Source organism: Megalobrama amblycephala, linkage group LG22 (assembly GCF_018812025.1).
Source record: "Megalobrama amblycephala isolate DHTTF-2021 linkage group LG22, ASM1881202v1, whole genome shotgun sequence".
NCBI lineage: Eukaryota > Metazoa > Chordata > Actinopteri > Cypriniformes > Xenocyprididae > Megalobrama > Megalobrama amblycephala.
In genome coordinates, this window is record NC_063065.1 from 23,333,661 (window position 1) to 23,357,248 (window position 23,588).

The window sequence follows — 23,588 nt, forward strand, 5'->3', positions numbered from 1 at the left end:
TAGTGACAGAAAACAATACTGATGTAATTCATTTCTCACTTTGTGATGTGTTCATCCTACAGGATGTCATGATCACCAGTGAGAGTGTCTGGGATTACCACCAGAGGGCACTCCAACCCGGACTATTACCACATCATCACAGACTCCATTCCCCATAATCCTTTGCCCAGATAAATCAGATTATATTCAGTTGTGTGTTATTATCTCATTACCTCTTCCTATAAAAGTCATGTATCTCTCAGTCAGTCTTTACTTAGTCTTTTTGTTTGTTACACAGCATTTCTCAGCGTTTCCTTGTTTCCAGTCTCTTGGTTTTGATTCTTCGCCATTGTTCTGGATTAACCTTTTGCCTGTGTTTATTGCCCCGTTGTGTTTGTTTGGTTTGATTGCTATGTGAATGACCTTTGCCTGGAGTTGGATTGTGATTGTGGATTACCACCCTTTAATAAATATGTGTTTAGTTCCTTCATGGTTCCTATAAAAAACTTTAATTTACATCTTAAAGGGATAGTTCACTCAAAAATGAAATTTCTGTCATCATTTACTCACCCTCAGTTTGTTCTAAACCTTTATAAGTTTCTTTCTTCTGTTAAACACAAAATATATTTTGAAGAAGAATGTTGGTAACCAAACAGTTGATTTTAGCCATTGACTTTTGGGTATTTTTTATACTATGGAAATCAATGACTACCATCAAATGTATCTTTTATATTGTTTTTTGTGCTCAACAGACGAAATAAACTCCTACAGGTTTGGAGCAAGTGGAGGGAGAGTAAAGGTGGCATACTTTTAATTTTGGGGTAAACTGTCCCTTTAAGACAAAATATTTTTGATTGATGAATCCATAGACCACACCTATTCACTTTAAAATAAGAGACTTTCTGCATTATCATAACACCAGTCCGATGTGATGGCAAAGAGTAGAAACCATGTATGAATAAACTCTCCATAATACATTACAACAAAGCAGCTCTAGAGAACACGCTCTTAGTGAGCATATGTGAGCTGCATCCTTTTCTAATCAATGATAACAATAAAATCATCTACCCTAGCTTCAACCATAGCTTCAGTCAAAATACCACTGCAAAACAGTGCAAATGGTTACCATAGTAAATTACTGTAAGTGTATCAAGCCTGTCATTGTAATCACAAGAGAAATGAGCAGAAGTGGGTTGGTAAAGTCTGATCATCTCTTCTCTAAAAATCACCTGTTTATATAATGACAACAATCTTTATCCCCACGGTCCCCATTCACTTTCAGACAACACAATACTCATATATATATATTGTATAATTATGATTTTTGTGTTTGTGTAAAAGGACCTTGGGCTTTTAGAAATGATCTATACACACAATACCACTCAAAAAGTTTGGAATCAGTAAGATTTTTAATGTTTTTATAAAGAAGATTCTCATCAAGCCTGCATTTATTTGATCAAAATACAGACAGAAAAAAAGCAATATTGTGAAATATTATTGCAATTTAAAATAACGGTTTTCTATTGTTATATAAAATATAATTTATTGCTGAGATGCTAAAGCTGAATTTTCAGCATCATTACTTCAGTCTACAGTGTCACATGATCCTTCAGAAATCATTTTAATATGCTGATTTATTATCAATAAAGACAGTTGGGCTGCTTAATTCATATTTACTCCTGCAGACGACAAATTTACCTGCAATTCTGCTCAGAAACAAAAAGCTATATTCTTATTTTCTAAATGAATCATGCTTCAAGTTATTAATATTTTTGGAGATATAAACAACTGCTACAATAGGCTACAATAATAAGTCAACTACAAAACATGTAATTCATTGCAAACAAATCATTTACAGCATAATTTTTCCTTCATCTTTTGTGTTGTGTTGTGGGGTGGGGGGCACAAAGATCTACAAACAAATAACAACACAAACAGAAGGGTTTTGAAACTGAGCATTATGTGCTCAGATATTATAATGTGTGCTTCAGATGATTTGTCCCTGTTTACCTGAACTCAGTTTGATATTGAGCCAGGCGCTGAGAGAACCAATGCACAAAGTCTTCAAGAGAACCAACACAACCTCCAGCAGCTCCTCCAAGAAAAGGAACAAACTTATTCCAGTTGCGAGCTCGCTTTGCACTGTGTGGGAGTTGTTCTTCAGCTTCTTCCAAAGCTGTAGCCACTTCTAGCTCAAGCTTTTCACGATATTCACGTTCTGCTTGTTTTCTTGTTTTTCTTTGAATTTTCTCCTTGAGTTTTTGTTTTTCTTTCTCGTGTTTTTCCTCCATGTATTTTATGAAATTCTGTTGTTCTTCTTCTAAAGACTTTTCTTTTCTTTTACTCTCCTTTTCAAATTCTTTCTGTTTCTCTTTCAGTTTTCTCTGCAGCTCTTTTTGCAGATTCTTATCTGTTTCTTTCTTGATCTCTTCTTCTCTATCTTTAAACTCCTCTACTCTTTTTCTCAGTTCATTCTGCATCGCTTGTCTCTCTCTCTCATTTTCTTTCTTCATATGTTCCATTTCAGCTTCATATTTGGTTTTCAGCTCTTCTTCTATTCTTTTATTCTCTTCTTCTTTCTCTTTCATGATTCTCTCTTGTTCTTCTTTGATGTTCTTCTCCACCAGCTGGAACATCTCATTGGTGTAGAAACTCCCTCCATTTACTTTCACCAAACAGTCAATCTTATCCAGCAGCTCAGAAACCTGTTTTTGATCTTCAGTCTGTTTGTTATTGAACAAATGGTATCTCTTTCCACACTGCTGGATGACGTTCTGTAAGCTACCATCACCTTCAATAAAATCTTCAATTGTTGTTTCTCCAAGTTCATCTCTTCTGGTGAAGAGCACCATGGTGTACATTCTGGATTTGTCTCCAAAAGTCTCCTGGATCATCTTCACAGCATCTTTCTCTTCTTGAGTGAATCTTCCCAGTTGAATCACCAGCAGAAACACATGTGGACCAGGTGCCGCCATTGAAACGCACTTCACAATCTCCTTCCTGGTCTCAACATTATCAACTCCAGTATCAAACAGTCCTGGAGTGTCGATCACAGTTATCTGTCTTCCACTGATCTCAAATGTTTCTTTCTGACACTCTCTGGTCACTGAACTTGATTTAATTGTTGATTTAAAGGCTTGTCTTCTCAGTATGGTGTTTCCTGTTGCACTCTTCCCAACACCCGTCTTTCCCAGAAGCACAATCCTCAGATCATCATTGTAATCAGCAATGCAAGTTACACCTGCTAACAGCATGAGAATGAGAGTTAATACAATGGAATTTTTCAGAAACACTATACTTTAGACACAATGCTTCTCATATGATTTTATATTGCACTGTGCCCTATGTGGATTGTGTCCATATCTGAAGGGGATTTTGAATTGTCTCACTTTGAGATGCTGATCATTTCAAAAACAGAAACAAAGAAAATTTTGTGTTTAGTAATCATGCTTTCAAAATGTGCATTCTTGAAATTAGCAGGTAAAAGTATAGTACCCCTGGGTTCTCAACTGGCCCTCGACATCAACTTTCCTGCAGAGTTTAGCCTCAACCCTAATCTAACACACCTTAACAAGCTAATCCAGGTCCTACTAGAAAGCTACAGGCAGGTGAATTTGATCAAGGTTGAAGCTAAACTCAGAGTTGACAACCTATGGTATACTGCAAAATTATTTAACATCATGTCAATAGAGTGAAATTTAAATCACAATCAACAATTTAGCACAAATGTTTATGAATGATAAACTGTCAGAAATAGGGGTACAGTAGGAGTCCATTTCTGTCCCCGAAGGTACAATCTACACTAACGTACTCCATTGGGCTTATTATTGGACCTCAAGGTACATGTATGTTGGTACATATATGTTCCCAAGCATTGGGAATCCTATGCCAAGGGTACAAATTAAATACAATTATGTACTTTATTTTCTGAGAGTGTACCTGCTGTTTTCATCATAGCTCTTCTCAGTTCCTCTATTTCAGCTCTGTGTTTGCTTCTCTCAAATTCTACTTGAGCCTGAAGGCACATGAGAGTCGTGTAGCATCTTCCATTGTTTTGTTCAACAACATTCTCCACATGCTTCAGTAGAGCTGGAACCTGTGAGCTGTTCTCCAGAACAAAACATCCACCTCCAAATGTGTGAAAAGATGTCTCAGTCTCAGTATTTGAAGAATGAAATTGATGGATTTTACTAATCAGTTTACTAATCATGTTCTTCTCTTTGATTTTGAGAACCGTGATGTGTTTGTTGATTCTTGAGCTGAAGATTCTCTGGATCTCCTCTATTTCTGCTTTGTCTTCATCAGTCAGTGGAGCATCAGGAATAATGAGGAGGAAAACATGAACACCAGGATGACAGAGAGACACACAGCGGAGAGTCTGACGCATCAATTCCTCCTCTGAGAGCCGAGTGTTGCACAGAGCTGGAAGCTCCACCAGACTGATCTGTTGACCATCAAGCTCAACATCTTTCCTCACACACTCTAATTTTCTCTCTCTCTGATTTTTTTTTTATCCCTCTTATAAGTTTGGACACTGAGATCTTCAGTGATTCATCACTTCCCCAAAGCACCAAGTTCAGCTTCTGTTTTCTGGTGAGACTTAATTCTCCTTAAACAACAAAAACAAAAAATATGTTACTGGAATACATATCATTATAAACTGATTACAGCAAACTTACAGTTTAAAAGTCTTTAAAAGTATGAAAATACCAATGTAAAAACTGTAGTACAGCCTATATTTACCATTTCATCTCCACTTTAATGTACATATGACTAGGGCTTGGTATCACTAACTAACATATGATGTCATTAAGACTGTGATACAGTACAATACATAGTGATACTTAGTAATTGAAACGTTGCCAAGTCTGCTCTTTGGTCAGCGTGGAGAGAGACAGGCAGGTTTCAGCAGGAACACATGGAACACAGACATGATTTATGCTTTTGAAAGACTTCCCTGCAAGAAACTCAGTCCCAGGTATGTTGGACCTAATGAGACTATCCTTAGTGGATAACCGCACTCTTTAGCCTGGAAGGAATGCAGAAGTGGGATGTCGTTGCTTGTCTGCTTTAATCTTCTGGTGACCTATAGAGACTCACATACTTGGTCATGTTTCTTAACCAGTGGCCAGAACCTCAAACGGCTTTCCAGACCACAGAAAAAGTGGAGGCTGAAAGCCTAAGACACATTGAAATGGAGTCAAAACTGTGGATAAACTGCAAATTCAGTTTGGAACACACTCGACCTAGGGTAGAAACTTCCTGGTTGAGCCTTTTCAGTTGGCCACTGGTACCCAGATGAGTGGCTGATGTTAATTTCAAGTTTTTTTCACAGAAAGCAGTCCATTCTCTGGAAATAAACCTGGTCCTTCTATCTCTAAAAATATCCTCAGGGAGACTATATAGACAAAAGATATTCTGAAAGAAAGCTTTGCCATGTCCATGGCTGAGGGTAGCTTCTTTAGAGCAACAGGACTTGAAAAAAATCAGACCACATAAACAAAGATGGCAATGTTCCCTTGAGAAGGGCTAATGTAATTAAAACAAGCACAACAATATGAGACGACAGACAATGAGGAGTTGTAGGGGGTTGGAATCCATAGGAAAGGGGTTGTAGGAATCCATAGGAAAGATGTTGACTCCATGCAAGCTTCACAACATCAAAAAAAAAAAAAAAAAAAAGGCAACCAGAACTTACTGGTGTATTTATCACCTGGATGCCCCAAACAGTGAGAGAAGAGAACATATGTACAACTGTGTCTCAACTGTTGGGGAAAATGTGCCATATTCGTAGAAAATTCTGCGGATTCTCTTGCATAATAATCCAATTAGAATAATGGGAATAATGGAACCAGTGGCTTCATCAGGATTGTCTGCATTGTGGATTCTAGAAAGGGCATCTGCCTAGACAGTCTTAGAATCTGGTATGTAGGAGACAGTCAAGTCGAAATGGAAAAAGGACAGCGCCCAGTTGTTACCTAAATTGTAGGAACATGGTTAAGAGATACTGCTCCTTCTCCAGAGTTTAAAGCACCTGTTTCCATGATAAATGTCCAGGGCGCCTGAGGATAGGTTGAAGAACCTTGAAGAACCTTATTGAAGAATTATTTGGCTTCCTTTGAACAACAAATTGATGGAGAGGGGAAGGTTGTGTGGCCTTGACTTTACTGAAAGCCTTTTGAGGTCTGCATACACTCCAGTATACCCGGTAGGACAGCTGAGTGGGTTATGGTGATGATACTGACATCCCAATCTTATTTGTAGGAAAGTATGCACTTTAAGATACAAGAAGGACCTAATTACAAAATCGCTCTTTCCTACCAGGACATGGGTAGGCAAGTTTGGTCCTAGAGAGCTGCTGTCCTGCTGAGTTTAGCTTCAACCTAAATTAAATGCACCTGAACAAGCTAATCAAGCTCTTCAGGATTACTAAGGCTATAGGCAGCTGAGGGTTTTTTTTCAGGGTTGGAGCTAAACTCTGCAGGACAGCGGCTCTCTAGGACCGAGCTTGCCTACCCCTGTACCAGGAGATAAGGGGATTATTGCAAGATTATTATTAAGTCTACCCAAAACTATACTGATGTCTGTAGAATGAGAGACAATTAACTTGATGTCTTCCATGTGTTTTCTTTCAATCTCCAGTTTCAATGATCTTGTAGAGAGGTTGATGGATGTTTAGGGCAGAAATACAGATGTGGGCAGGATCCCAGCAGTATGAGCATAATGCTTCCTTTGTCCTTTCCTCTCATTGGGAGCGATGAAAGTCCAGATTGTATTAATCTGTATGTAAAGACAGATGATCATTGGAGTGAATGTTGTTCATTGCAGGATGCCAGTTCAGCCTTAAAAAATAGAGGTTTTGGTAGTGTCAGACTAGCATTAGCTAGAACTGCGATAGTGCTTTGAGCTTGAAGAATCTCTGCTGGGTCTCAGGTAGTTGCAGTCTTCTGCGACAATGAATCGGAGACAGAATCCGGAACCATACTCAAATCCACACAAATCCAAGGGAAAGTATCCAAGAACAACCAGAGCTCATGAGTCAGATGAAGAAAAAACATCAGGCAAAGGGAAATAACTAAAAGGTAACAAAAATTGAAAAAGTTAGTATTGTAACACAAGGGCAACAAGACTAGAGAGAGGAGCAGCAGATACAGGGGGGTATATATAGTCTTTGTAAATCATCGTTGCTCTCCGGCCCTTCACCCCTACTGCTCCGGCTAGCTCTGCCCTCCCTCAGGCTCCGCCTCTGCCCTCAGTCGCTCCAGCTACACCTCAGCCCTCCGGATCCCTGCAGCCATCTCTGGGGGTCGTCGCTGCGGCTCCGTCATGGTCGTCTGGGTCTTCAGCGTCACTCCACTCCATCAGCCCTCCATCTGCATCGTAGGTTCCTCCGTCATCGCCCTCGTTGAAGCCTTCACCACCATGGTCCACCATCCTGGCTGTGGCCTGGGCCACCATCTGGCTACTCCTCCCAGTTGGCCATCCTCCTCCAAAGCCACCACCTGCGTCTCCACGGTCCAATCTGCCTGCTGCTGCCATCCTGTCACCTCCCCTTCTCTCCAGCCCTCCGCCACATCCTCGTCTTCCTCCAACACCCTCCCTCCCTCTTTGGTTTATTCTGTTTTTTGTTATGGCGTGAGGTTGCGCCTTCTCGGAGGGGGCGTAATGTTACAGTTATGTTATGTTCATTTTATTTTGGACTTTGTGTTTGTTTTCATTAGTCACATGTGCTCCTTTGTTGTGTTTTCCCGCCACAATCTGTTACCATGGACACTCATCACATTCATCACAGCTGTTGTCATTTTAGTTAATTTGTCTGTATATATCAGTTCCTGTCTTCCCTGTGTTCATTGTCCAGTCTCGTACATTTATCCTGTGTTGTGTTTCTGCCTGTACCTGTTGGATTTCCTAAGTAAAGACTTATTTGAATCTAATCTCCTTCGATGTGTGTTCCTGTGCGAGCAACACGTGACACACATGCACAAGCATTTTAGGCATACATAGAATTTATGTATAAATGTAAATTGTTCCTGTGTGTGCTCATTACTGTTTTTAGTTTATAAAGGCACGGTTTCACAGACAAGGCTTAGCCTAAGCCAGGATTAGGTCTTAGTTCAATTAGGATATAAGATATAGGATATTAAGTAGCTTTTATAAAAGTACACCAGAAAAAAAAAAAAAATTACTGGTGTGCATCATGAGACAAAACAATGGCACTGACTTATTTTAAGATATATCAGTGCCAGTTGCTTTAAGTTAAAATGGCTCAAACATGCATTTTAGTCTAGGACTTGCTTAAGCCTTAAGTTTTCATGTGCACACAAGTTTCTCATGGATCTCATGCATGTAAATGTTCTGAAGAACATTTGAAAGCTCAGGGCTTTTTTATCTCTTCTGTATTAAATGCATCTGAGCTACACTGTAATGAGCTTTTGAGGAGGCTCAATCTCACTTGGCTCCTTTGAAGGGCTGATTATAGTACTGCATAAAATAATCAGTCTAGTCTGGATATGGACTGTGGGCCACTGAACACAGTTTAATTTACTACTGAGATTTGGCCTACAATTTGCTAGAGCATTCCTGCAGCTCAAACAGTAGAACCTAGAAATCTCCCAGGGAATGTAGGATCCTATTATTTGAACATTTGAATACCTTTTGCTTCCTTTATTGCTGTTTGGTTGTCTTTGAGTTTTCCATCATCATGTACATCAGAATCTTCATTTTTCTTCTCTGTTCTCACTGAACCCGTAGATATGCTCGGATCTTCATCCACTGATGTGTCTTCTGCATCATCATATAATTCACATGTGAGAAATTCATCACTGTTTTCCTTGAGTATCTTCTCTAAACGCTGGGATATTCCAGAGCACCCTTCCCCTATTTCATTATCAAGCTGAACATGTCCTCCTCCACACACTGCAGTTAGCTGTTAAATTAATTCATTAATGTTCACAGGTGCCCATTCATCAGTTTCTTCATCAGTTGTGATCACTATAGTGCGTTTAATCGCCTCTTCACTGAATTCCTTCATCACATATTTCACTCTTGTCATGTCCTCCTCAGTGAAGTCATTGTGCTGCAGTACGAGTATGAAGACATGAGGTCCTGGATCAGACAGAGACACACACTCTCTCACTGTCTGTGTGATGTGACGGAGTGACAGATCTCATTGGAGCAGCTGAGGACTGTTGATGATCATCACATGTCTGTCCTTCAATCTTCCTCCGACTCTCTCTACAACATCTGGAGGAGCTTCACTGTCAAACGCTGCTCGTCCCAACAGGAAGTTTCCCACACGACTGTTCTCTGACACGCTTTTCCCCAGAAGAATAATCCTCACTGCAAAAAAAAAAAAAAAAAAAAGAAACAAAAGAAAGACATCAAGTATTAACAACCCTCACATCACACATACACACACACACACACACACACACACATATTATTCTCAACACACAACACTGTTCACTGTAATAGCATTTGATTGGAACGTTCCTTGTTGGAAAAAAAGGGAAAAAAAAGTTTGAACAGTGTTCCAACAGTTTCATTGTCATTTATTTAAAGGGGTGGTTAAATGCGATTTCACTTTTTTAACTTTAGTTAGTGTGTAATGTTGCTGGTTGAGCATAAACAGTATCTGCAAAGTTACAGTGCTGAAAGTTCAATGCAAACAGAGATATTATCTTTTAAAGTTATGGCAGTTTAATGCCTACAAAAATGACCCGTTTTGGACTAAAACGGGTTGGTGACATCATAAACCCTCAAAACACGCCCCTGGGAACGTGCAACAAAGTGGGCGAGGCCATGTGGTGCAGCATGTGGAAACAAAAGGCGTTTCTCAATGTCAAGGATACTTCCTTGGCAGGACTGGTCCGTCCAAGTCACTTCCTTCAGAGGCTAGGCGAAGCTCCTCTTTAGCATTCGGAGAAAACGTAAATGTAGGGTTGCCACCGTCCCGTGAAATACGGAATCGTTCCGTATTTACAGGCAAAATTGATACGGGACGCGATTTGTCCCGTATTTTACATAGGTCCACATTATGCAACATCCCATGGAAATCACCCCATCCGTATTGTGTGAAGACACGCCATCGTTGGTTTGATTGGTTTGTTTCAGGTTCACGGGCCGTGAAACAAGGCCAATCAGAGTCAGGGGAGGGTGGGACGCCGCCTCGCCAGTTCTCTCTTGAGGCAGATAGTGTAATGTTTTTTTTTTTTTATTTATCACCTTTTTTATCACCTCACCAAAATCTTTGTTCACAACAAATGACAATTTACAATTTGTTTAATTTATAATTACTAAGTTATGGATCTTTTCATTTAATAAGTTAATAAAATATGGTTCACATCTCACAAGTTCCTCCAAAAGCTTATTTTTTTTGTGGTCTCAGTCACACTTTTTATTATTGTCATAGTTGTGTATTCAATATGACCACTTAAGTTGTGATAGTGAGAGACTGAGTGCATCTGTTCACACTGATTTTAATAGCAGATATCTTATTATAATGTCCATTGGTATCAATCTTAATATTTTTATGAAAACATGTTTTAAGTTATGATATACCACCACTGGCATGCCATCGGGACTGTGGTCATCGTGGCCCCGAGGGGTGTGGCCCCCGCTGCGGTAGGCGTAGGGATGCACCGATCGGTATCGGCTCCGATACTGCAATTTTTGCCGGTTCGGGTATCGGCCAGACGGGACCGATCCAAATCCGATACTGTGCGTGTACTATTCTGTGTTATTATTAAGCTCCACAAAAGGCACAAAAACATTAAAAAGCACCATAAAGTTTCTGTGCGCTATATTCCAAGTGTTCTGAAGCCATTCCACAGTTTAATTTGAGGTACAGGTAAATATTTTAGTCGTTAAATTAAAGTTCACGTAAATGCCTCCCTCTGCTGCGGCTGTTAGCCATTCTCCATTCAGCATTCAGACTGCGTGTCGCGTTCGGTTACGACAGTCAACACAATGAAACTCTCTCCAAGATTCAATGTTTCTTTTATTATACTTAATTAAGACACCGGTATAATACAATACACATATATCTTCACTTTGTGCTTTGAACTTTTCACTGCGGAGCGCTTTGAATCCATGATGCTTCAAGCGCATCATTCTGCACACGGGATGCGCATAAGCGCTTTGTGCCGCTCTGTATGGGAGCTGTTCATATTATAACACTTTTGACATATTGTTAATAGCATTTTTTGTTCTGTCCTATCTATCATATGTTGCTGCATCATTTTAATGTTTATATTTTAATTATAAGACATTTAATAGCTTTTGATTTCGTCCACATTTTCATATTTATTCACAAACTTATAGGATAAACAAATAGGCCTAGGCTATGCATTTATTTATATCATGAAAAGAAAGTATTATGAAAAAAAAGTTAAAGTCTGTCTGCGTCAGTTTTTAGTTTTCATCTTGAACACTTTTTGAGGATCGTGAGTGAACGCGATCATCTCTTCCTCTTTACTACTTTACAGAAGGAAATAAACATGAAAATCAAAAAATATGTTGAAAGTTGCAGTAGCTTACCGAAATCTAATACAGCTGTATCACGTCAGTTCAATCTGTTGTAAACAATGTCACGTATACCTCAGAAAAGCCAGAAACGATCGTTGACCATAAACTTATAGTAAGCAGAAAATAAAGAAAAATAAGACAAACTATTTAAAACAAAACAAAATGGATTAGAAACTTAATTATGTAAGCATAAGTATTATAATATATAATAAAATGGACAAACTGGGTGCGTAATCAAACGCATCGTTTTCATTTTATTCTGGAGACTGAACTCGCGCTCTGCTGCCACACTGCGCACTCACCACCTACTGGACAGGGGTGGGAATTACAAGTTGCATCAGCCTCAGTAATCTGTCAAAATGACGGACAGGCTGCAGATTTTTTCCGTCACTGCTAAAAAAAATCCATCAATGACGGAAAATTTTCGGTTAACATGACCTTTGAGATTATATATGATATACACGCCACACTACCGCCGGTGACACTCCACGACCGTGGTGGCGCGGTCGTCATGCCAACCGTCACAGCCCTAAGTGAGGCATACAGTTTATTAGCACTTTTCTTATTACTTGAAAATCGGATCGGATCGGTATCGGAAGCGAAAAAGGTGGATCGGTGCATCCCTAGGTAGGCGTCCCTTATTTTTCTGTATTGAAGGTGGCAACCCTACGTAAATGGAACAGACTAGCAAGTGCACGTCTCTCCCCCCGTAAACAGCTGCTTGTTTTCTACACGGAGACGTATGAACACCTCCGTTTGTTCCTTGGTCCCTGTTTAAAAAGACGAGAAAGCTATGAATAACGCTGTGAATGGTATAAATAATATGCTTTCAAATGTAAGTATATTTACGTTACCAAACATTTGTTATAACTGTAGTAAATATGTCAGATAAATAAAGTTTAAATTTTAAATGCCAGTACAAATTACTACCGTATTGATATTATAAATTATACAAATACAAATTACGTTATTGATGGTTAACTGAACCGGACCGTCATTTAACAATTGTTAGCTTGGTTGCCGTCACCGGCATTTCCTTTATAAATAACTAGTTAAGTTGTCCAAAGTAATTTAACGTTAATATTATACCATTATATCATTCACAGCGTTATTCATAGCTTTCTTGTCTTTTTTAACAGGGACCAAGAAACAAACGGAGGCGTTCATACGTCTCCGTGTAGAAAACAAACAGCTGCCGGGGGGTAATCACGCAATGACGTGCACTTGCTAGTCTGTTCCATTTACGTGTTCTCTGAATGCTAAAGAGGAGCCTCGCCTAGCCTCTGAAGGAAGTGACTTGGAAGGACCAGTCCTGCCAAGGAAGTATCCTTGACATTGAGAAACGCCTCCTGTATATGGGATATTTTTCGAACAAAGGACTCAGTCCTTGTTTGAAATTCAGAGGATCCTCGACATTGGAACAGTCCTTCGACGGATGTCGATGACGTATCATCCTCGAAATTCTGGCTTCCGAGGAGAGTATGAGGTCTCTGCGGAACAAAAGTGGGAGTATCTGTATTTGTGGGTATTTTCAAACTGGTGGGTGTTTAAATATCATGCAATGAAAACGCATATAGCAGGAAGTAAACGAGCCGTTCATATGACAGTGGAAACAGAGGTGTAGAATAAACGTAAAATATATGAAAAATACAGCGTTTTCAAAAAAACGAAGCATTAAGACATGTTAAAAAAATGGGAACATTCTAAGACTATGCTCAACATACAAGTGATTGTTTCCTGTGACTGAAGCCGATTTATATACTTTCACATGGAATTTGAGCACTGACTGTAATCGCAGACTGAACGCAACTAGCTCTGACTGGACGCGTTTGAGCGCGATCAGTCATAAGTATCGATTTACATTCATAATCGGCCTTACAATCGTTAAGTGTGTGCGCGGCTTAAATCCACGATCAAAGTAAATTCCCTAGGAAGGTAGAAAGAGTGCCATTTCATGGTCAGAAGTTTCAAATTTGAGCAAGTGAGAGAGATAGTGCTTGCACTATCGCGCCAGTTGTTGCTTACCATCAGACACACTATTGTTCTATCTATGCGAAAAACCGAAAATAACTCGGCTGGCTGGATGGTGTGAACTGGTATCTCTGGATTTACCATGTCTCAATGAAGCAGAGGAGGTTGCAGTCTCCCTGGAACAAATTGCTTTGTGTTTCAAATGAATTCGTGTTTTCGAATTTAATTTACTTACAGTTTATTTGACAGAAATCTGGACCACTTTCCACTGCAAAACACAAGCACAGATTGTTAGTGGATCTGGATAACATCTTGTGCAATACATTTTAACATGACCTCACATTCAGAAAGAATTTTAAAAGAATTTAAAAAGTAATATTTCATTAAGCACATCAACTTAATCTACTCCATCTATGTTTTGATCATCACAACAATGTGATTTTCTCAACTTTTTGTTCAAAATGTTGCTTTTTTTAATGAAACTTACCCACGGTGTTATTCTGGAATTTTTTTTTTTTCTTTGAGCAAAGGCTCTGTTCTTTCTTATGATATATAAAAGCTAGTATAAAACTAGATTTTTTTTTCTTTTGATATATTGCATGTTCAGATATTCATAAAACAAAATACCCTAGGGGGCCATTTTGCGAAATTGATCAAAAACGCTGGTGATGGCTGGCAACTTTTTTCAAAAATGTTGGTGGGGATAAAGTTCAAAATAATAATTACAGGTCCTTCTCAAAAAATTAGCATATTGTGATAAAGTTCATTATTTTCCATAATGTAATGATAAAAATTAAACTTTCATATATTTTAGATTCATTGCACACCAACTGAAATATTTCAGGTCTTTTATTGTTTTAATACTGATGATTTTGGCATACAGCTCATGAAAACCCAAAATTCCTCAAAAAAATTCCTCAAAAAAAAATCTCAAAAAATTAGCATATTTCATCTGACCAATAAAAGAAAAGTGTTTTTAATACAAAAAAAGTCAACCTTCAAATAATTATGTTCAGTTATGCACTCAATACTTGGTCGGGAATCCTTTTGCAGAAATGACTGCTTCAATGCGGCATGGCATGGAGGCAATCAGCCTGTGGCACTGCTGAGGTGTTATGGAGGCCCAGGATGCGTCGATAGCGGCCTTAAGCTCATCCAGAGTGTTGGGTCTTGCGTCTCTTAACTTTCTCTTCACAATATCCCACAGATTCTCTATGGGGTTCAGGTCAGGAGAGTTGGCAGGCCAATTGAGCACAGTAATACCATGGTCAGTAAACCATTTACCAGTGGTTTTGGCACTGTGAGCAGGTGCCAGGTCGTGCTGAAAAAACGAAATCTTCATCTCCATAAAGCTTTTCAGCTGATGGAAGCATGAAGTGCTCCAAAATCTCCTGATAGCTAGCTGCATTGACCCTGCCCTTGATAAAACACAGTGGACCAACACCAGCAGCTGACATGGCACCCCAGACCATCACTGACTGTGGGTACTTGACACTGGACTTCAGGCATTTTGGCATTTCCTTCTCCCCAGTCTTCCTCCAGACTCTGGCACCTTGATTTCCGAATGACATGCAAAATTTGCTTTCATCCGAAAAAAGTACTTTGGACCACTGAGCAACAGTCCAGTGCTGCTTCTCTGTAGCCCAGGTCAGGCGCTTCTGCCGCTGTTTCTGGTTCAAAAGTGGCTTGACCTGGGGAATGCGGCACCTGTCCACCTGTCTGACTCAGTCCACTGCTTCCGCAGGTCCCCCAAGGTCTGGAATCGGTCCTTCTCCACAATCTTCCTCAGGGTCCGGTCACATCTTCTTGTTGTGCAGCGTTTTTTGCCACACTTTTTCCTTCCCACAGACTTCCCACTGAGGTGCCTTGATACAGCACTCTGGGAACAGCCTATTCGTTCAGAAATTTCTTTCTGTGTCTTACCCTCTCGCTTGAGGGTGTCAATGATGGCCTTCTGGACAGCAGTCAGGTCAGCAGTCTTACCCATGATTGTGGTTTTGAGTAATGAACCAGGCTGGGAGTTTTTAAAAGCCTCAGGAATCTTTTGCAGGTGTTTAGAGTTAATTAGTTGATTCAGATGATTAGGTTAATAGCTGGTTTAGAGAACCTTTTCATGATATGCTAATTTTTTGAGATAGAAATTTTGGGTTTTCATGAGCTGTATGCCAAAATCATCAGTATTAAAACAATAAAAGACCTGAAATATTTCAGTTGGTGTGCAATGAATCTAAAATATATGAAAGTTTAATTTTTATCATTACATTATGGAAAATAATGAACTTTATCACAATATGCTAATTTTTTGAGAAGGACCTGTATGTAGTCTTATTTAGACCAACAAAGAAAATCACAATAAATAATTAAATACAAATACATTTAAATAAATAAATAAATAGTGATTCCAACACTCACACTTCCTTTTTCTCCTTACTACTGGAAACATTTGAAAGTCTGAAAAGGAAAATGATATAAACACGTGTGAATGCAACACACACACACACACACACACACACACACACACACTGAATGTGGCAGTTTGTAACATGAGCATATTGTAACATGACCATTTGTCAGCTTAAAATGTGATAAATAAATACATATTTTGTCAATAAAATACAATTATTATCCTTTTTAAATAAAACAATTGTGTTTATTGAAAATTAAAAATAAACTAATTGTTGAATTTGACAATGAACACATCACAAAACATAGAGCATATTTCAAATGTGTGCAAATTAACCCAGAAACGCATTCAGATTCAGCAAAACACAGAGCTGATCACTACACTCCCCTCACACAGTGCTCACAAAACAGGAGACAAACGGGCCGGAATCCTGTTTCTCGTGATTTCTTAATAAAATCATGAAAGTAATTGTTACATTCACGCCTTCCCGGACTCCAGTTCCCAGCATCCTCCTGTTCTACACACCTGTCTGCACTTCCCGGGAGATTCCCGCCATCTCCCCGGATTCCCAGCACCTGTTTTCCTCGTCAGCACTCCCTTTAAGTTGGACTCACTCCCTGCACTCCTTGTCCGTTCTTGTTGTTGTTTAATGTGTGTTATGTTGTTCCATGTTCCTGGATTATTATTAAAGCCTATTACATTGTGGATTTCCGTACTCGCCTCGTCTTTACAGCAGCACCCATAACAGTAATTCATGTGAACTGCATCACAAACGTCTTAAAATAGCATAATTATAATAGCAGGGCACACTGAAGCACAGTGTTACACTAAGTTTGTTAGTATGTGTGGAAATGTTTAAAACGTGTGTGCCTACAACTAGCCCCGTGTTAGATGTTGCCCAGCTCACCATAATGAACTGAAATATTTTAATAAGCAAAACGATCGGTCGTTTAAGATTAAGTCGTGTTATGATGGATCATGGAAAAACATTTAGAAATATTAATACTAAAAAATCTGATTCTCTTGATTCAAATCGTACCTGCACCGTGCGCCATTTTATCAGCAACACCTTGAAGTTTCCAAAAACGAAAGTGAAACTTTGACTGGCATGCCTCACTTGCGCCCCTCTGTGGCTCATCCAGCTCGGCTCATCACATGCAGACTGAACAGCAGATTCTGCTTATTTATTACATTGAAGTAAGTTTGAATTATTAGCAACAAATAAAATTGTTAACTGCGCATTGAATTCAGTCCAGACTTCTTTGTAGATTACCATTTAGAAACAATCAGCTGGATTTATTTAGCGAGTTGAACTCAGAGAGAGTGCTGCAATTAAAGGTTTAGTTCACTCAAAATATGTTTTTGATGGGTTTTTTTAGGAAGTGTCAAGAACACATTTTGTGCGCAAAAACAAAACAAAAATAACTACTTTTTAAAAAAAAAAAAATCATCTCTTCCCTGTCAGACTCATATACAGTTGACACAGTGAACGCAGTGCAGCGCTTCCGTGTTTACGTCTGAACACCGACTCATTATTGGCTTCCTGCATCAGCATTACACGTGCACATGCTGCTCACATGAACAGGCGTCAGCCGATACTGAGACTGCATTCTGAACCTGGAAGCACTGAAATGAAAATAGCATGGGAGGATGAAAGGGGAGAAACGAATTTGATGCATAAATTTATTTTTGTTTTGTTTTTGATCACAAAAAGTATTCTCGTCGCTTCATATTATTAAGGGTCAGATTTACTGAACAGGGCAAATTAGCATGAGAGCGCAATTCCACAAATGCTCCAATGGGAGTGGCAAGTTTTGCACGTGATCTACTGATGCGCAAATGAAAGAACACTGATGCAGTCAAATCACTTACATAATGACCAACGCAATCTAACGAGCAGTGCAAATTAGCGTTGGATTTCAAATAAGCAGAGCTGATGCTCATCAGGTGCGGGTCGACACAGGCACAACTTGTTACATGTACACACATATAGGCCTATATATATATATATATATATATATATATATATATATATATATATATATATATATATATATATATGTAGGTTTTACACATATGCTTTTTTCAGTATGATTTTAGTACAAATGAGATGCACCATTTTTAAGATACCATAGCAAACAATTGAAATATCGCTTTCACAACACTGTTTTTCTGGACAAACATAACCAGTAGCTAACACAATTTTAAAACACAATCGGGAGAACATTGTGTGCTGTCCATGGTCCTGAAGTGGGAAAATCCAAAGAAATCTGATCATTATTATTTTTTGTACATGTAAAGGATGACATGCCATGACTCTTCTCTGACTGTAAGCCTTTAATAACCCTTAATGGTCCCTTAATTGTACCGACGATTTAGTCCCTTGCAGATTGACCCCTTGACACTTTTACAGAGCGACTGCATAAGGAAATATACATTTTTTAATATAATAAACTATATATCATTTTTTTATTTACTTCTCACCTATGCATTTATGCTGTTTTTTTTTTTTTTTTACTAAACTATGCCATAAATTGGCTTATGAAAAATGTATTTTTAATGAAAAATTCACTTTGATGAACTTAATTAAATATAAATTGTATTTAGACATTGCTCTATGTGTTAGGGATAGAATACTGCCATCTACAGGTTTGTGGAAAAACTTTAGGAATTATAGAAAGAAAGTGCAATGACCACATATATCCAGTAGAGGTCGATAGAGACTCATTTCATTTTCACTTAATTTTTCTTGATGCTTCAACTTCTCCTCACAGCTTTATGATATATTTTGTGAACATGCTTGTTCCATGTTGCCTTTGTGCTCTAGTATTAGTCCTTCATTTATGTATGGAGATTTTTCAGATTTATGCCAGTCTTGATGATTTTATTTGATTTTAATTTCTATAAAAATGGTCTCTGTTGCAGTCACACACATGTGTGTGTTTGTTTGTGTGTGTGTATATGAGATACAAAGTTCGTTATATTTTTTGTTTATGGTCTAGGACCAGACCTTTATTTAAATGTAGAAATATTCAGATTTATGCCAGTTTTGTTGATTTTATTTGCCAATTTCTATAAAAAAAATTCTCTGTTGCAGTCACACACGTGTGTGTGTGTTTGTGTGTGTGTGTGTGTGAGATATAAAGTTCGTTCCACTTTGTGTTTATGGTCTAGGACCAGACCTTTATTTAAATGTCGAACATTTCAGATTTATACTGGATTTATTTTTTTTTATTTTATTTTTTTTTTTTTGACAAATGAAACGAAAAAAAAGTATTTTTTTTTTAATTTTCCCATTCATTTTCAATGTTGGGTCGATCTGACCCCGAGGGACTTTAAAGCTGCTGTCTGCGATTTTTGGCCCTCTAGTGGTTAATAAACAGAACTGCACACGTCTTGCTGAGGAACGATCTAGCTGGACCTACTTTTCTCAGTGTTTGTCTATGGCGAGTCACGCAGTTACTGTGATACTCTGCGGCGGGTCCTACCAGTCCGGTCTGAAATAGTCCCAATATAAACACTTATTATAAGTGTACCATAATGATTCAGGATAAGACAAAAACACGGTTTGGAAAATGGATTCATGTTGTATATTCTCATTATATAATTTTTGTAAATTTTTAACACAAAAAAAAATTGCGGACTGCAGCTTTAACTGTGACTTTTTTTTTTCTTTTTTTTTTACACACCTTTAGAACAACCAAATCAAGCCCAGATTTTTTTGTGCATGTTTAGATAGATTATTTAGGAAAAGTCACAGAGTCTCATGCCCCTGATATGAAGAGAACCCTTTTTAAAAACAAAGGAAACTGTCAGCGAGGGTCAGATTGTCCCCACGGACCATTACGTGAAGTAGGCTAGTGTTTTTATATTTATTTTAATCTTAACCTAAATTAATAGACCAGCTCAAATTTTCAAAAAGTGAACACAAACATCACACATCACAGAGAAAACATCTGTCGTCCATCCCCGGTCTGCATGTGTTCAGGGTTTGGCCCAAAGTCTGCATCTCCATCCCTCGGCTCTTCAACTGTGCACTGCAATTTTGTGAAGCATGCACAACAATTTCACAGACATTTTCTGGGCTGTAGAAAAGTGCTCCTCCAGTTCGGTCTAGGACACGGAAACGGCTTTTCAACAAACTGAATGTGCGCTCTATGACGTTGGGCCTGATTGTGACGCTCCTCTGACTGCGACCTCGGGTTCTGAGATGGCCCTCACTGCAGAACACAAGATCCAAGGGGCGGGGTTGGATCTAGATAAGGTAAGCACGGTCACCTTGAGCATAAGAGAGAGTGAGGCTCTTAATAAAATATTAACACCTAATGTGTTGTAAGAAAAAGAATAGCAAAAACATGTTGGACTTACCTAATAACCAGCCATCACCATACTCTCCATCACTCATTTTCTGGAAAAGTGTGCTATTCCAAAGAATGAATGCATCGTTAACTGACCCTGGGTATTAAGCCACAACGTTAATAATTAGGTTTGTGGAGTCACACACTACCAGGACGTTAATGAAGTGTGTGTGCTTCCTGATGCGGAACACATGCTTTATTTCAGATGGGGGGATCAACTGAACATGTGTTCCATCAATTGCTCCGAGCACATTTGGGAAATCTGACATGGCCTGAGTTTTTTGGAGAGCTTCCTGGTCACTTGGAAATGTTATGTGCTTATGCACTATTTTCAAAAGTGACTTGAGGACCACGGATAACGCAGGTGAAAATGCGGGCTGTGAAATCCCAGCTAAAGAACAATACGTTGAAAAGAGCCAGAGGACAAAAAAACGAAGAGTTGCAAGAAGTTTCGATGCACCAGGTGTTGCGTGACTCTTTGTAGTTGAGGGTTCCAGGTTGTCTTATTTCCTGCAGCAAATTACGATATGTTCTGATAACGTCTTCCTCGGGCATTCCAAAGAAATTAATACGAGTGTAAAATATTTTGTCCCTTCTTTTTGGTTTTAAACTCACTTGTGTTTCTGCTCATCTCTTCTCTTTTTTTCTGGTCTTGTCACTTTTTTTCATTCACTCTTTCAAATGTGGACTATATTAGTAAACTAATGTAGGGAACAGTGAATAAGGGTGTGACACAGTCTCTGAGTGTCGATTTTGAGCACTGTTAAAGGGTTAGTTCACCCAAAAATTAACATTCTGTCATTTATTACTCACCCTCATGCTCTCTCAAGATCCATTAATGTACTAAAAACATATTTAAATCAGTTCATGTGAGTACAGTGGTTCAATATTACTAGAGAGTTATCATGTTTCTCACTTTATAATAGGTTACTATGATCTTCACTTTAGAATTAATTATACATTATGTTAATTATGAACCTGCAAATAGTAATTCTTAGTAGTTCTCTGGGAGGTATGAAAAAAACAGTAGTTACTGATTAGCTAATAGTGAACTACCACCTTCAACTGAGCACTATTACTTACTAGTTCATTAATCAGAGTTTCTTGTTAGTTAATAGTAGTTACTAGAGTGTTAATAATGCATTACTCATTTGTTCCTGTGTAGTTATTTGAAGTGTTACCCAGCATATATTGTCACACAAAATATAGTTTCAGCTTTAAAATTAACAGTTTTGTTGATTTGATTAAAATTTATAATTTTTGTATTTGTTTTCAAATTTAATTTTCATTGCATTATATTATCCACATAAGTAAAATTGAAAAATCAACATGAATCTGGGTTTTCCCACTTCTCCTGCAATGACAGCAGCACTCAAAGTGCTCCAGGAGCTTGTGTAAAACCTGATGATGTTCTCCAGCATGATTTGAGATGATCCAAAGAGCATCTTATGAAGAGTATGATCGATTTATATACATAAAACATACACTGATGCAATTGCAAAATTACACTACTGAATAAAATCCACAAACCAAGAGCAGATAAGACAGCATTAATTCACATCATAATACTTGTTTCATAACAGAAAAGGTCAAGTACAAGCTATATAAAAACATTGTTTGTACTGGAAGTGAGAACATGAGCAGGTGCTGGATGCTGATAAAAAAACTCCCCTTCAATGTATATGTGTATATAAAGCAGGGCTCCACAACACAAGATCTACTCTTTCACATTGAGCTACTCAACTGGTTTGTGTCATAAAAATACACAATTAAACCATGTAACATTTGTAATAATATGCTTCTGCTGAACATTACTGTGGATTTATTTTTAATTCTATGCAGAGTTCCACTGTTCTTTGTGAAATGATGGCGGTCTGGACTGTCTGTCTGTCTCTCTGTCTTCTCGTAGCTTTGAGTGCTTCAGGTAAGATTATTATTCCATGTTTCACATCATAACTGTTATTTTAACATGGATTGTAGCACATCTGGGACTCTGTAATGACTAATCAGAAGTCAGGAATGGAATCATCTAATACAGTATGTGCACCTGAGTTTGTCTCTGAATTATTATGATAATATTAAGACAATAACGTTTATACCATTATTTCACATAAAGTTATTGATTCTTATTAATCGATTTATAATAGTTTGGCAACAAAATTCAACAAAAATATATGCCTGTTAATCTGTAGTATATATTTAGTTTTATTAGTAGTAGTAGTATTAGTTGTAGCACTACTACCACTACTACTAGCAGTTCTGTTTTAAAAATGTAGTATTTCTTTCTTTTTAAGAGGAGACATATCCGGTTGAAAATGAATGTTGTGTCGGAAAGGCTTCTCTTGTCTTCTACTTCTCTTGTCAGTGTGTATGTATAGTACAGTCCAAAAGTCTAGAACCTGTGCATTTCTCCAGCTTAACAAGTGTGAGTAATACCTGATGATCATGTTCTCCAGCAGGCTTTAACCCTTATAGGGTTAAAAAGATCCCAAAATCTTTTTAGACCCCAAACGACATTTGCTAAAATAAAAATAATAATAATAAAAAAAGTTCTCTTTGTCCAAATGACATGAAACTTTGTACAGTGGTTAACACTTTCTATATCTACAAACAAACACACTCAGGTCAGACAACAATTTTGTAACAATTAAAAAAAAAAAAAAAAAAAAAAAAATCAAATGCAATTTTACTCTGTTTATTAATGTTTTTTTACTTCATATTTGTGCAGTTTTTGGAGGATTTATCATATCTTTTAAATTTATATAAATATTTTGTTGAATAGGTTTTCATACAAAAACAGCTTTTTATGTAAAATTCACTAAATAAAAGACCCACATTTCTAACTTTCATTCATGGGGATAACATGGATAATTTGACATGGTTTAGTGCAAGATTTTTGCCCATCTTTTGGAAAATGCAGTTTTAAAAGTAAAAAAATATATATATAATTTTTACCAGTAGATGGCTGCAGAGCTCCTGCTATTTGACTAACTGAAAGACAAAGTTTCACAGTCAGTCATCGCTTAAATAAATAATATCTCATTAATTTTAACTCTGCTTCAGTGTTATTTTAACACTATTTAGAGTGGGGCCATATGTATATGTACTTTACGAAAGTTTGTACTATTTTCTGTTTATTTTGATAAATAAAAGAATTCATTTTTGTTCAATAAATATACTGTAATTAAAATAGGTCTATGTGATATATATATTTTTTTATATTTTTAAAATATAAAAATAGATTTTAAAAATACAGAAATACACAAACAAAATTATTTTAAAAAAGTAAAGATTCTGAAAGCATTGAAGGAGATCCCATAATAGCCTATTTATTATAGATTTACAGAAGT

At 37.8% G+C, this 23,588-nt stretch overlaps 1 pseudogene; it reads right to left on the minus strand.

Annotated features, from left to right (window-relative positions):
- Positions 1 to 1,540: 1,540 nt before the first annotated feature.
- LOC125258418 lies at positions 1,541 to 16,954 on the minus strand (annotated as a pseudogene).
- Between the last annotated feature and the right edge of the window lie 6,634 nt (positions 16,955 to 23,588).